This window comes from Daphnia pulex, chromosome 11 (genome assembly GCF_021134715.1).
Source record: "Daphnia pulex isolate KAP4 chromosome 11, ASM2113471v1".
Taxonomy (NCBI): domain Eukaryota; kingdom Metazoa; phylum Arthropoda; class Branchiopoda; order Diplostraca; family Daphniidae; genus Daphnia; species Daphnia pulex.
The window spans coordinates 6,328,235-6,341,695 of record NC_060027.1 but is presented as its reverse complement, the minus strand read 5'-3'; positions in this window follow the sequence as shown (position 1 = coordinate 6,341,695).

The window sequence follows — 13,461 nt, the reverse complement described above, 5'->3', positions numbered from 1 at the left end:
TAAAAACCGTAGCTCAAAATGGAAAATACCCCATATTCCAGTTTTCCATGTCAAGATCAGGATTACGTGATTCTATTATCTGAATTAACTTCTTAAATCCATCTTCTTCGTCGTTTTTAATGGAATTTTCGTAAAAATCCTACACACAAGATAATTCACGAGTTTTCTTAATATTACTTTCGAATTCGTAGTCCACATCGTCAAATGATGGAAACATATCGGAGCAAAGAAACAGTAAACCACATCCAAGTTCAGCAATCAACGAGTGATGAAAATCCACATTCAGACGTCGAAAGAACGATTACAATGGAGAACGCAATAACATTGAAATCATTTAAAAAATAGAAAAATATAGCTATAACTTCCAATATCCTCAATTCAAGCACTACTATTTTGGGAAAGGAACATAGAAAACGTAGCAACGTCTTAATCATCGCTCAGTTAAAACAAAATTCATCGATATTATGAAATCGTAATGTTCATTTAAATCATTAAACCGTCGATTTAGTTCATAAATTGTCTTTGCATTCTTCTTGTGCATTCGTTGTTTTATTCAACAGAAAAATAAAAAATTACCTCAAAATAGTAAACCTGACTACCAAGACCCGAATCAAAATTATACTTAAGTATCCTCAACAGAAAAATAAAAAATGACCTACAACTAGTAAACCTCACTACCATGGTCCGGATCTTTATTGTATTTAACTATCCATAATTGAATTGAAGCTGTAGAAAAAATGTAACGTTCCATCAATTAACTTTAGTCGTCCAAAATAGCAAACTTATAACAACAAAAATTAAGCATTCACATTCTCACCCCCCTTCCCTTCTTCACAGCTTTTCTTTCCTGCATTCTCCTCATCATTAGACGATGAAGTCGAAGCGCCATCATCACATTTTCTTTCCTTCCACAACTTTAGCAAGATTAATCAAATCGATATCCTTAGGCTGAACCTTTTGCACAAACTTTATTATCATTATTTATACGGAAAAAAAATAATCGCACTTTCTTACCACTATTGTTGTTCAACTATTTGCCTGCAAAGACAAACCCTGATACGAAGAGATTTTCGCGCGCTGAAGAGCGATAATATTACGTTCTTTCAAAGTGCAACTTCTCGCATACTCTTTCCATAACGTAATGTATATCTAGGAAGTAAAAACGAAAAAAGAATGAAGTAAATTTTAAAGAAAATTAAAAAAAAAATGTAGCATACTCAATAATTAAATTCATCCGCAAGTTTAATTTCGCGCGTTATTTTTGGAGGTGATACTTGATCATCAAGAAGAAGTTCACCAATGTTTAGAACATATGCACGTAATTCGTAGAATTACGTCCTCTTCCGTTTCTGAAACATTTGTCAAAATTGTGAATTTGGTCATCTGGATATTGTATTGGCATTCTCCAATCCTAAATTGCTCCGGAACAAACTTAACAGTAAATCTCTCGATTTAAAAAACACCATTCACCTAAATGATCAAAAATATTAATGAAAAGAGTCACTGGAAAATCTTTTAAAGGAATTATTACCGGCAATTGTTTTTCAATACATTCGCAATCAAGTTTATCACGACCATAAAAAATCATGCGAGCACGAGTATCTCTTACATCAATAACATGAAAGGTTACGTAATAACTTCCATTTTTAGCGTGAAGTATCGGTTGAACCGACACCATACGAATTACGACGGCACAATTAAAAAAAATAGAAAATGTGGTACATTGCAATTAATAATATAAACATTCTAATCATATACTTACACAAAATTGGGTAACAATTCCATCAACAGCTTTACCGGAATCAATATATTTCAAATAAACCAAATAGAGAATGAATGAACAAAACTGGTGAGAGTCTAGATGCTAACTGAAATGGCAAATGACTTTCAGAACAAAGTAGACAACGATAGAGACATCTTATTTAGCTAGCAACGTAAAACCAACATTCTCCTTCAACGTAGGATTGAGATTTATTTTCTAAACATATCAACTAGACGACCTTTTGACGTCAAATCATGTGTTCTTTAAACTACAAATTTCAAAAGATAGTTAAAAAGAATTTTTTCTCTCCAACAAATGCTATACCATATGAAGAAAACAAAACACGGATTTAAAAATATTCAAACTAGCTCACAAAAAAAGAGAAATCATTATAAAGTCAATAAAGTTCAGACAAAATCGGAATTCTTTTTCCTTTATTCCCAGTAATGCATAAAAGTTATCTATGTATAGTGTAGAGATCCTCTAGAGATTCCCTCATACTCGACACATTCCCAGGCCAAATCCTCGTTCACAGAAAAAACTCTTCCGCGAAAAGATTTCTCAATAAAGTAAAGTTTAATAGATCAGCCTTTTTTCTTCCTTTGTAATTTTATAAAGCATCAGGATAACAGTAAAAAAATAAAGCCATTAGAATTTCAAACGTTAAATTACTCGAGCGCTAACAGCGATGGCTTTTAGCACTAGAGATATAAGGCAGGTAGAAAGTTTCAGTTGTATGGTTACATCAACACCTGACTAACGTATTCTGCACCTGACGTAAGCTGCCGACCATTTTTTACTTTTGACAAAACAATATCGTGTTTTATTTGTCCCACTCCTCTTCATTTGAGTGTGGGAAACTGATATTTTTAAACTCGTTGGTTTTCACCAAAAAAATGCATTTCTATTCAATCATTTAAGAAAAGTTCTTGGTGAGCTGGCTGTCAACAAAGAGAGTATGAGATGATGAAGTGGGTTTCACCTTTCCAGTTTTTTATGACAGCATTTTATACTTGTTACTTTTCGTTTCAATATTTAATACTTTACGGGCAACCATTTCAATTGAAAAAGACGTCAAACCAAATTCATCAATCACCATACTGTTATGATGAGTAATGCTGCTGTAACATTGATGAAGACACAGTCAGCCCGGCGCTTGTGTTAGTATTCAGGCCCTACCTGGCTAGATGGATTCAGCCTATATGTGTTTTTGCTTCAAAAAGCGCAGCTTCTGGTGTCGAATTAAGAAAAAATCGCCATGAAAGCCTTGGTTATCCTAGAAGAGGTTGACGCACGAGTTCTCACTACAGTGTGTGATGGTTCTTCTCCAAATAATTCACTTTGGAGTGCGTTTGGAATTTCTGGAACCAACACTGAAAAAGTTTGCATGAAGAATTCAATAAAGCACCCTACCGCAGACACAGATATCTATTTCCTGAGAGATGCTCCTCACTTATTGAAGTGTATTCGGAACCATATCTTCAATCACACAAATGTCCAAGTATGTAAACATCGTAACATTATTTATAAGATGTTATGTTCAATTAAATTTAGATTAACCTATTTGCATTTGATGTAGGCTTCTGGAAAAACAATTAAGTATTCAGACCTGCTGAATTTATTTAAACATGATACAGTAAGGGGTAGCAGAGGCCTAAGTGTTGTTCCGAAATTGAAACCGGTTCATCTAAACCCAAATAGTTTTCAAAAGATGGGCGTAAAGCTAGCTGTTTAAGTATGGATTTACATATAAACATTGATAATTAAACAAATAGTCATATCATTATTCGGCAAGGTTCTTTCTAATTCTGTGGCTGACGGACTGAAGCGCTATCGCCTAGACAAAGATGCAAATTTAGCAAGTCAATTCAAAAACTGTGAACCGCTAGAAAATCTAGTAAGGCTCCTCAATGACTCATTTGATGTGATGAATTCTCGAAGACCCATTTATGCAATACGTAAACAAAATTGGAACGAGAGACGTGAGGTATCGATTACTTTTTTTATCGTTATCGAAATCTTGATCTATAATTATCATTTATGCAATTTCAGGTTTTATCAAAATTATACCAATGTCTAGAAGAAACAGAACTTGCAGCTTGTGGTCATTTCACAGAAGATAAACGAGAAGATGAAATATTGTTGACTGATTCTTCAATTGATCATGAATTATCTGGCATTAATTATGAAGCGGGGAAAGAAATCAAAGTTATCGACTTTGAATGGTGCTCCTCAGCAGACGCATTCAATATTACATATAAGAAAGATGTCTACTCGAATGAAGTTTATGAACCGTTTTTATCCATAATCACGCTGAATGGATTGATAGTCACGATTTTAAGCACCATTGTTGTAGTCATTTTTTTGCTGGACTCCGGCTACAGCTACGTATTAACAGGAAAATTAAACCAAGACTGTATTGAGGTAAGCATTTAACAAGCAATCCACCACTCAACCGCACCAAATCCATGGACCACCCTTTTTTTTCCCATTCCGCTATGGGATCTAGAAATCTGAAATAATTCAGGCATATCCAGTTTTTTACTCCGGATTCATCTGAGTTTGCAGAATTTAAATATTCCCTGCCGTTCGGGAGATATTTAATGTTAAAGTTTGAGTTTTTTTCAAATTTTAACAATTTTAGGCTTATTTAGCTACGCTTTCCTGGCCTTCACGGCTTCACTTTAGACCGGGGGACATACTGTGGGGTCCTTTCATATAGTCTAGTGGCCAGCAATATGAAGCCCGAGGTGTAGAGAACTCGTATGCTTCGGCTGTCATCCGCCAGGAACGCGAGGGAGAGTGATAAAAAATGGCGACTAGGCTGGGTGGGAAACTGGTCAAAATTACACTTTACTAGATTGGGAATAACTCGGCCAATCTAATTCGGAATGTAAATTCCTTTTGGATTGGTATTAAGGGATGGCCGAGCAAACTTTTGGTTGAATTTGTTTTTTTTAAGGTTAGCATTTACCCAAAAAGCGATGCCAAAGACCCCCTAAAATTGTTAAAATTTGAAAAAACTCAAACTTTAACATTAAATATCTCCCGAACGGCAGGGAATATTTAAATTCTGCAAACTCAGATGAATCCGGAGTAAAAAACTGGATATGCCTGAATTATTTCAGATTTCTAGATCCCATAGCGGAATGGGAAAAAAAGGGGGGTCCATGGATTTGGTGCGGTTGAGTGGTGGATTGCTTGTTAAAAGGTAAATAATTTATGAAGTAACATTTGTAATGTGATTTTTTTTCAGAGGTTTTTCGGAATAATTGGGATGAGTGGCAGGTGCGATGACAAACCGACAGTGACCTCATTTCTTGAGCTTTTTCGTTTGCTAACCCTTTATTACCCGACTAAACAAATACTTCGCGGAAGCAACTGTGATGATGAAGAACAAAACGCTGTACTAACAACATACAGTTTATGGATCAAATCTCGATTTAATGAAAACCAAAAACAATTGAAGGAAAGAAAGTAGCATCTTCGGGATATCCTTTTAAAAGGCATCGAACGTGAGCTGACTAGTCAACGTGTGGTAGATCCAAGTAGTGAGGAAAATGTACCTGAAGAGATGAAATTCAACGTTTTGGACTCGGACATCATTTACTACATATGTGGCTATATAGTCCATGCATTTAGAAAGAAAGGAAAGAGAACCAATTCAAAGTTTTGCAAAAATTGTCTCTCAACTGTAGATGTTAGCATCGATGACCTTCCCCACCACTTCACAGCAGCTATGCTAACTGAGATGAAAAAAACGTGGAAAGCTCATATTTAGTTCATATAATTTGTTTAAATGGCTATGTGAGGTTGAATTGTCATTCTTGTCATTGTTGAAAAGTGACCGAGTGTTTTTACGTGATGCCTTTGAGGCAACGTTAATGCTTATTGCCTGCAAGAAATTGCCAATAATTGGTTGTGTTGTTCATCAAAAAGATTTGATGACAAGTGTGATGTTCCAATATCTAATTCTACGTTTCCGTTGCTTCGGTGAAAAAAGATTTATTGAAATAGTCGAAAAAAAACGAACAGAATCTCATAAAAATATGAAACTAAAAAAACTAGCTAATTTCGTCAGAAAATAAAAAAAGTTATCAAATTAGAAAGTTGTTTTTTGTATGTATATATTTACTTCATAAACACACCGTAATTAAAACAGTTGTTGTTGTCACGAACCCAAAAAAACAATATTTGGACATTAACAATGGAAATTGAAATTAGCGCCTAGTGAAATATCTGCAAATATTATGAACATAACCAAAAATAAACAATGCAGTGGTGAAAGATTTATAGAAATAGGCCTGAAAATGGGAAAAAGGGGGCTCCTAAAGTATTTTATAGTTCATGTGTAGAGAAGAATAAAAATATGAAATAAATAACACAATATGGGGAATATCTAAGATAAATTTACATATCAATACAAAATTTAAATGTAAATTGGTTTAATTTGAAACTTACGGTGTGTGAAGACTCATCGTCAGTAGGGAGACGAGAAGAACAGCAATTCTAATCAGATCAACTGATCGACGCGCCACCATACGGCACTGGACGTGCATGTCATTGGCCATTCCTCTTAGCCCTATGCCAGTTCGTATTTACCCTCTTAGTCTGTGCTTACACCAACAAAATGCAGATCTGGGAAAATAAACACGTACGATGTTTTATCAATCCTTTAGAAATTTTTATATCATTCTGAGAGATTCTTTAAAAATTTTCTCGATACCGACGATTGCTGCCTCTCAATCCCACATTGTCTGCACATTAATTCCACCGAATTCACACAATCAGAGTCATGACTTTCTCTTAAATTCGCCTGTGCTGAAGTGGTGGGATAAAAAAATTCCGTTAGGGATACAAAAAAGTTAAAAATTGGGCTTTTGAAAGGCTGGACAGAATGGTGACGTGTTGAATAAAAATTAACATTCCAAGGATTTTGAAGAACTTAGTGAATAACAAAAACAATTTCATACTTGAAAATCGTTGATAACAAATACAATGAATACAAAATATGATAATAATACACCTAAAAATCAAATCATCTAATAATAAACAAAAAAAAATCATTTAATTTGTAACTTCCTAAATTTGTCTTGAATTAATTGAAATGATAAACTAATAGCAATGGGAGTGAATAATCCTTTGAGTGTAGTGGGGAAAAGTATGAAAAAAGAATTATAGATTAAAAATCAAGGAATCTAGCTGGTACGGGAGAAAAATGTATCTGGGATATTTCTCCTTTGGTCAACAGTTGTCGGTACGGGAACTTATTGTTTAAAAATAAAGCCAAATAAACCGAATTCAATTTTATCTCCAGAGACCACCGTAGCGTGTAGCCTGTAAGAAGTTCCAAATTAAAAAATGTGTTGCAATTTAGGCAGTAATGGGTTATTTAAAAGTTAACCTGCACAAAAACTAGGTCTGTGTCTGAGAAAAAGGACCCAATTGCAATACCCGAAATTCATTCCCCAGCTAAAAAAGAACTTCAGTTTAACTGTAGTTTAACTATAGTTTCCATTACTAGAGTAATTTGGCCGCAAAACTATAGTTTTTTTAGTTCAAATAACTGTAGTTTTTCTTCAATAAAAAATGCAGTTTTATTACTATACTTTTAAAAAACTTCGAAAGAAAGATTCGACTTGAGCCAGTATAGAACCTTCAATTCTTGGAATGGTAACTCATCTCGCTAACCACTAGACCAATTGACTTATTGAAATGATAGACATTTATGCAATACTTTATGATTTTTGTTTTCAACCTATGGACTTGGAAAGTTTTCTAGTCTTTGTTAGTTTAGAAAACAGGAGGAAGAAGGTAGCGGGCGTGTTTGTCGAAAACAATCACAAATACAATTATAGTACTTAGACTTAACATTATACGTTAGACTACTTACGTTTTAAGAAATTGGTAAAATTATAAGCAAGATGCATAAAAATATTTCAAGTTGGAAAATGTGATGTATGGCTAAGTGCAAATGAAAATTGATCTACTTTTGACTAAATAGGCCTAAAGTGGTTAATGGATATACTATAAACTATTAAATAGACTTTAAATAATTCTGTACCGCTGCTGCATATAGAGAAAAACTAAACTTGTCAAGTCAAGAACAATTAATCTCGTTAATTTTATGAAGATTATTGTCCCAGATTCATTTCGGGAACGGGTTATTTTAAAAGAGTTAGTCATTTGTCCCAAATAATTGTAGATTTGAAATGAATTAAATGCGTTCCTGCTGTATAATATTTAATAATTTTTTTCACTGTTAATTTTATAACTGCCAAGTCATATTTGTTTGTGAACAATTCCTATTAAATGTATTGTTCACGTACAATTTCATATTTGTTTAACTATTTTTATAAATCAAACAACTTTTAAAACTGCAGTATTACCTATACATAGTAATAAAAACTGGAGTAAATTTTGCTGAACTGCAGTTTTTAAAATTTATACTACAGTTTATTAAAAAAAACTGCAGTTGTTTTAATTTTGGGAAAACAGACTTGGTAAAACTACAGTTTTACAAGGATAAACTACAGTAAAATAAATATAGTAATGGAAAACTAAAGTAAAATGTAGTATAACTACATTTTTTTGCAAAATACTGCAGTTTTCGGAAAAATACTGCAGTTCTTTTTCAGCTGGGTCGGCCACGACGATTGTTGGAGAATAAGGAGTAAAACATTTTGCCTCCTCAAAAGCTCTCAACACCTTGCGCCAGATGATGAGTATCGATGTAGGCAATGTCGAAAAGGTAATCCTTCTACTATGCTCCGTATGCTGGTCCTCCGTTCCATTACCATATGTCTCTTTGACTTATTAGTCCGTCAGTTGTTTTCCGTTAGCTGGTTTTCCGTTGCAGCTGTCCTGTTTGCCCGGTTCGATTAACCGTCAGCTGGTTGTCCGGCCCAGCTAATCACGATTGCTGGAGGAAAATAAAGAACCATATTGCTCCTCATAGCTATCAACACCCTGCGCCAGATTGAGGTATCTTAGGCTAAGTTAGTTAGCTTAAGTTTGGGGCCAATCATAAAGTAAGTCGCGTGTTTATTTTGCTTTTTTGGACCACCCCTCACCTTTGTCGATTTTTTTCCACAAAAACACAACCCGCTCTCCTTAAAGAACATCTCACTTGACCAAAACCACCGACTTTTTCGAATTTTTAAAAAATAATAATTGTAAAGTGCAGAATAACGAAAATTTATTTTTTTATTGTGATTTAAAACTCCCTTTTTTAAATGACACATCAAATTATCTACAATCGCAATTTTATCCTAATACGAATCATTGGCACAAATATGGGAGGTGGAAGCTTTTAAACGGTGGAATATTTTACTATAATAATTGCCAAAAAATACCATCGTAAAATTTTCTGTATGGCACACATCTGGCAACCTACCTACACGGGTAGAAACATTATTTAATTTTTTATTTCTATTTCCAGGAAATTTTATCACCCAGCGAGGCTCTCATATTGCTTTTCATCTGAAACAAGCAAGTATATTTCAGCATTTAGTGATTAACGTAAGGATTAAAATTTAGGGGAAATCTGCAAACGTTTTAACTGCTCTAACAATGTTCGCTAAGCACTTTACCTCGAAAAGAAGAATAAAAATATTGTCATTCAATAGAACTTTGAAAAGCAGTCAATAGCGTCAGATTTTATAACTTCTTTATACTTAATTACTGTTACTTATCTTAAATTACTTATCTACTTGTCTTATCACCAGAGCTAGGAAGCGGCCGGTAAACCAAAAAATATTTAGATTTTCAATTTCTGTATGAGGGAATATCTAATAATTTTAAGTTATACGAAACATGCACTGAGAGAAACAAACTATTAAAAAATCATACGTAATATTATTAACTATTAAACATTTGTAAAATAAAACTATTAATAAAACTATATTGGTAACTTTCTACTACGTAACATAAGACGAGGGAAAATAGTGTATTGAACATACAAACAGACGTAACAACTGTAAAAAAATGTACTTGGATCTTATATTATGAAGAAAAAACATTTGTGTCCATGTTAACGATACAAACCATCGTAAGGAGGTATGATAAAAAAATTTCCTTAAGTGTTCGTCCTTATGTTTGGTAGAACGCAAAAATAATAGAAGATCTGAATTACAAAAAAATTATCCAAAAAGTCCGTCAAATGTCCAGCTCATTTTTTCGCTCTCGGCGTCTGTCTTCTTCTTCAGGGGTCACTTGATGTTAGTTTACCACCTCCGATGTCTCCTCCGTACCATTTGACCCGATTTCCTCCAGGCTGACTTTGAGTATCCTCGAATGGAACTAGTTTCTTTGGACCGTCTAATTAATTGCCATCGTACGCCAGGTCTTTACCCTCAGCGTATATGATAGTAACGGTTCCTCGGAAAGTCTCCTTAATTTTCGTCGTACGCGGATTCTGTTCCCTCGGCGTATAGGGAAGTTGCATTATTCCACACAGTACTTGGCCTATACAGATGGCTTAAGTGCTATCGAATATGTCAAACTAAAGCTGGATGTATTAAAAATATTCAAATGCCTATCGTAATTTAGAAGTTATTTGATGTGTAGCGAAGTAAAATAATTGCATGAAAGAACGTCATATTTTTGGCGTAAACAATATATTAATTGGAGTTTCCTCAGTTTAACATTTGACAGCCAGTTCACACCTGACACTGACCAAACATACTTAACGGTACCATAAAGTACATAAAATGCATTGTCTGTCGACGTCCAACTAATTACGTTCAAGTGAAGTCACGACATACACCAGCTACCGACCACTTGTGATGCCCATTATACTTTTCCATCAATTACATTATACTTTAACCACAACTTCCTTTAAGTCCTTTATTTTTACTTAGATTTATTTTTAGAAGATTTTCTTTTATCTTCAATGAAAATCTATTTCTGTTTTTTCCCCTACTCTTTCACATTATTACACACAATATATTATGACAGAAAACAAAAACAAAATGAAATCACATTCATTTATCAATTGAAAATGAAAAAAAATATGAATTACAGGGTTTTTAATTTTCTTTGAGACAGTTTCTGATAAACCAGTATATGAGTCATCATATTCAGAAAACATTTTTAAGTTCGTTTAACAGTCGAAGTCTTCAATGGGACCTCAGTTTTCCTTTTTTTAATGTAACTCTACGATTGCATCGCTTGTATTCGTGTTAGCATCTAAATATTTGGTAATTTTTTCTTTGTGACGATACCTCTAGTGTTCTTTTCTTGTTTTCTTCATTAATATTTTGATTTTTTTCAGCATAGGGGAGACAAATCAAATTTTCTACCAGATTTGTTGGGAAAACAAGAAACTATCTAGAAATACGTTTGATGATTTTCTATATGAGATTTAAATCGGCTTACTGAACAATTTCTTAAGAGATTTTGTCCACTTTTAATAAATCTAAGCAAATATTTGTGTTGGTAATTTCCATTCGAGATTTACAGCGGCTTACTGAAATTGTTTTTTTATAGTGATTTTGTCCATTTTTAATAATTCTCTTTTGGTTTACTATTCAAAGTTACAAAATACCTTTGAATAACTCATTTCTATTTCATGGGCAGGTATTTTTTCAAAAATTACAAGTTCATGTAGTCCTCGTATAACCTACAGACTTTCAATTTACCCAAAATATGAATGAATTTCCTACCTTCGATTAAAACAATCTTTCTGACTGTGCAAGTACTGCGTCTCCGCATTACTCTTCCTGCTTCTATCTCTCTCTCTTGTACAGACTCTTTTACGGTCTTAGTACTTCAAAGGGACTTTCTGATTTTCAAGAGTTGACTGATGGAGATAGTATCGAGCAATCGGAAACCTTAATGATACAATTATTAAGGCAGAGTGCCCAAAAGATACACGCAAAAATTGATAATAAATATTCAAATGTAGCAAATTTTTTGTTCTTTCAGAAAGACATAAACAATCCCCTTCAGTTATTGAAGCTTCAAACTCGGCGGACTTACCAAATGGTAGGGATAAGCGATAAGCCTTCCAGCCTTATTCAAACAGACACCGATTCTTCACTAAATGAAAATTTTTCCACGAGGGATAAGGTAATTATTTACAATCATATTGGCGTCTTGAAAATCCTTTTTTAAATATCCTATTCATAATGTCATTGTCTAAGCTGCTAATCATTTTAAATCCAATTTTGATTTATAGATTGAAGATTTATTTATATTGAAGGATAGGGAGGAGAAGGCGAAGCTGATTGTCAAAATTAAGATTGGAAAAAGAAATTTCCAGATCCCCACAGGGGGATGCCCCTACCTAGATCAAGGAAATCCAGTCCATACAATAAGTGCCTTTATATTGGAGTTAATGTCCATTGACTTTATTTTAAGTTATTTGAAGAACAAAAAGTTGTTTCTCTCGAACAAGCGAATGGGTAACTTGGTCAAATAACACATGTTTCGGCAAACATCTTTATTCACTTATTAGAAAAAATGTCACGTTGATTCTCATTTTTTTCAAATATAGTTACTTCGCCGTATAACGCTTAGATAATTCATGATTTAAATAAAATGATTGAATTTACAATTTATTTTAAAACGGACCCCACGCCATTTTTGGTGCGTGGTCCTTAAAATCTGATGAATTTCCCCCCTTTTCACCCTTTTCGTCTTTCGCCTTTCGGCCCTAAGGGCAAAAAAAAGGGTATAGGCAGCTCGAAAAAGAGTGAAAAGAGGTGAAAATGGGCAAAATTCATCAGATTTTAAGGACCGCCCACCAAAAATGGCGTGGAGTCCGTTTTAAAATGGGGGAGCTAATCTCAACTTTGAAGTGAGATTACGGGGCGAAATTATTATTTTAAAAATATAAAAAAATACCATGAGAATCCGCGTAAAAACTGATTCTAATGGTATTGTTTTCAAACGAATACCTTTTTCATGCACCAACCCTATTGTCAGGTAAGATTTTCAGGTAAGTCCATAAAACACAAAGTCCCATTTAAGTCAAATCCTCCCCATCTTGTCTCTTGCATTTTCTTTCTGAATTGTGGAAGCCCAGATCTATGGAAGAAGAGATTTTCCTCGAAAATGTCATGTTAGTATCTTAGTGCATGTATATTCTTTTATTTTCTCACCGCCACGCTACAAGCGGTTAGACTGGCCAGAAGGGTGGGAGGTATGATGACTCGGAAGATCAATCCTTGCTTCTTCTGGACGGGCAGCAGTACCGTGAGGAACTGGATTTGCGCGATTGCATCAATTTATCAAATGCTTGTGGGTCACCGGGTGGGAGAAATCCAACCCTTCACCGAACAAGTAGAGTGGCGTTTCATCCCAGGCCGACTAAACCCTGTCGACGAGGCGACGTGGTCCACAATTGAAGAGGAGGTGTTGTCAGTCCTGTGCTAGGACGGAACAGACTTCCCCGGCAGCCCACAGAGTAGGGGCTGCCAGATCTACCGTGGATGACTGTCATGGAAGAAACCCGGTCCATCCGAGTCTGTCAGATCCGTATCGACACACCCACGTTGGACTAAGACGGCTTCAACATCGACGAGAACGATCTGCCTGTACTCCCCGGGCTAGAAAAGACTTATTTGGAGCTAAATAGAAGAATCCAGGAAGAAAGCTACGCCGAAGAGATCAAGAAGCTCCGGAGAGGAAAGTGCGGGAAAGTGTCTCCGACGAGATTCACCGTTGCTGTCACTCCAGTCATCGGGGGAAATGGA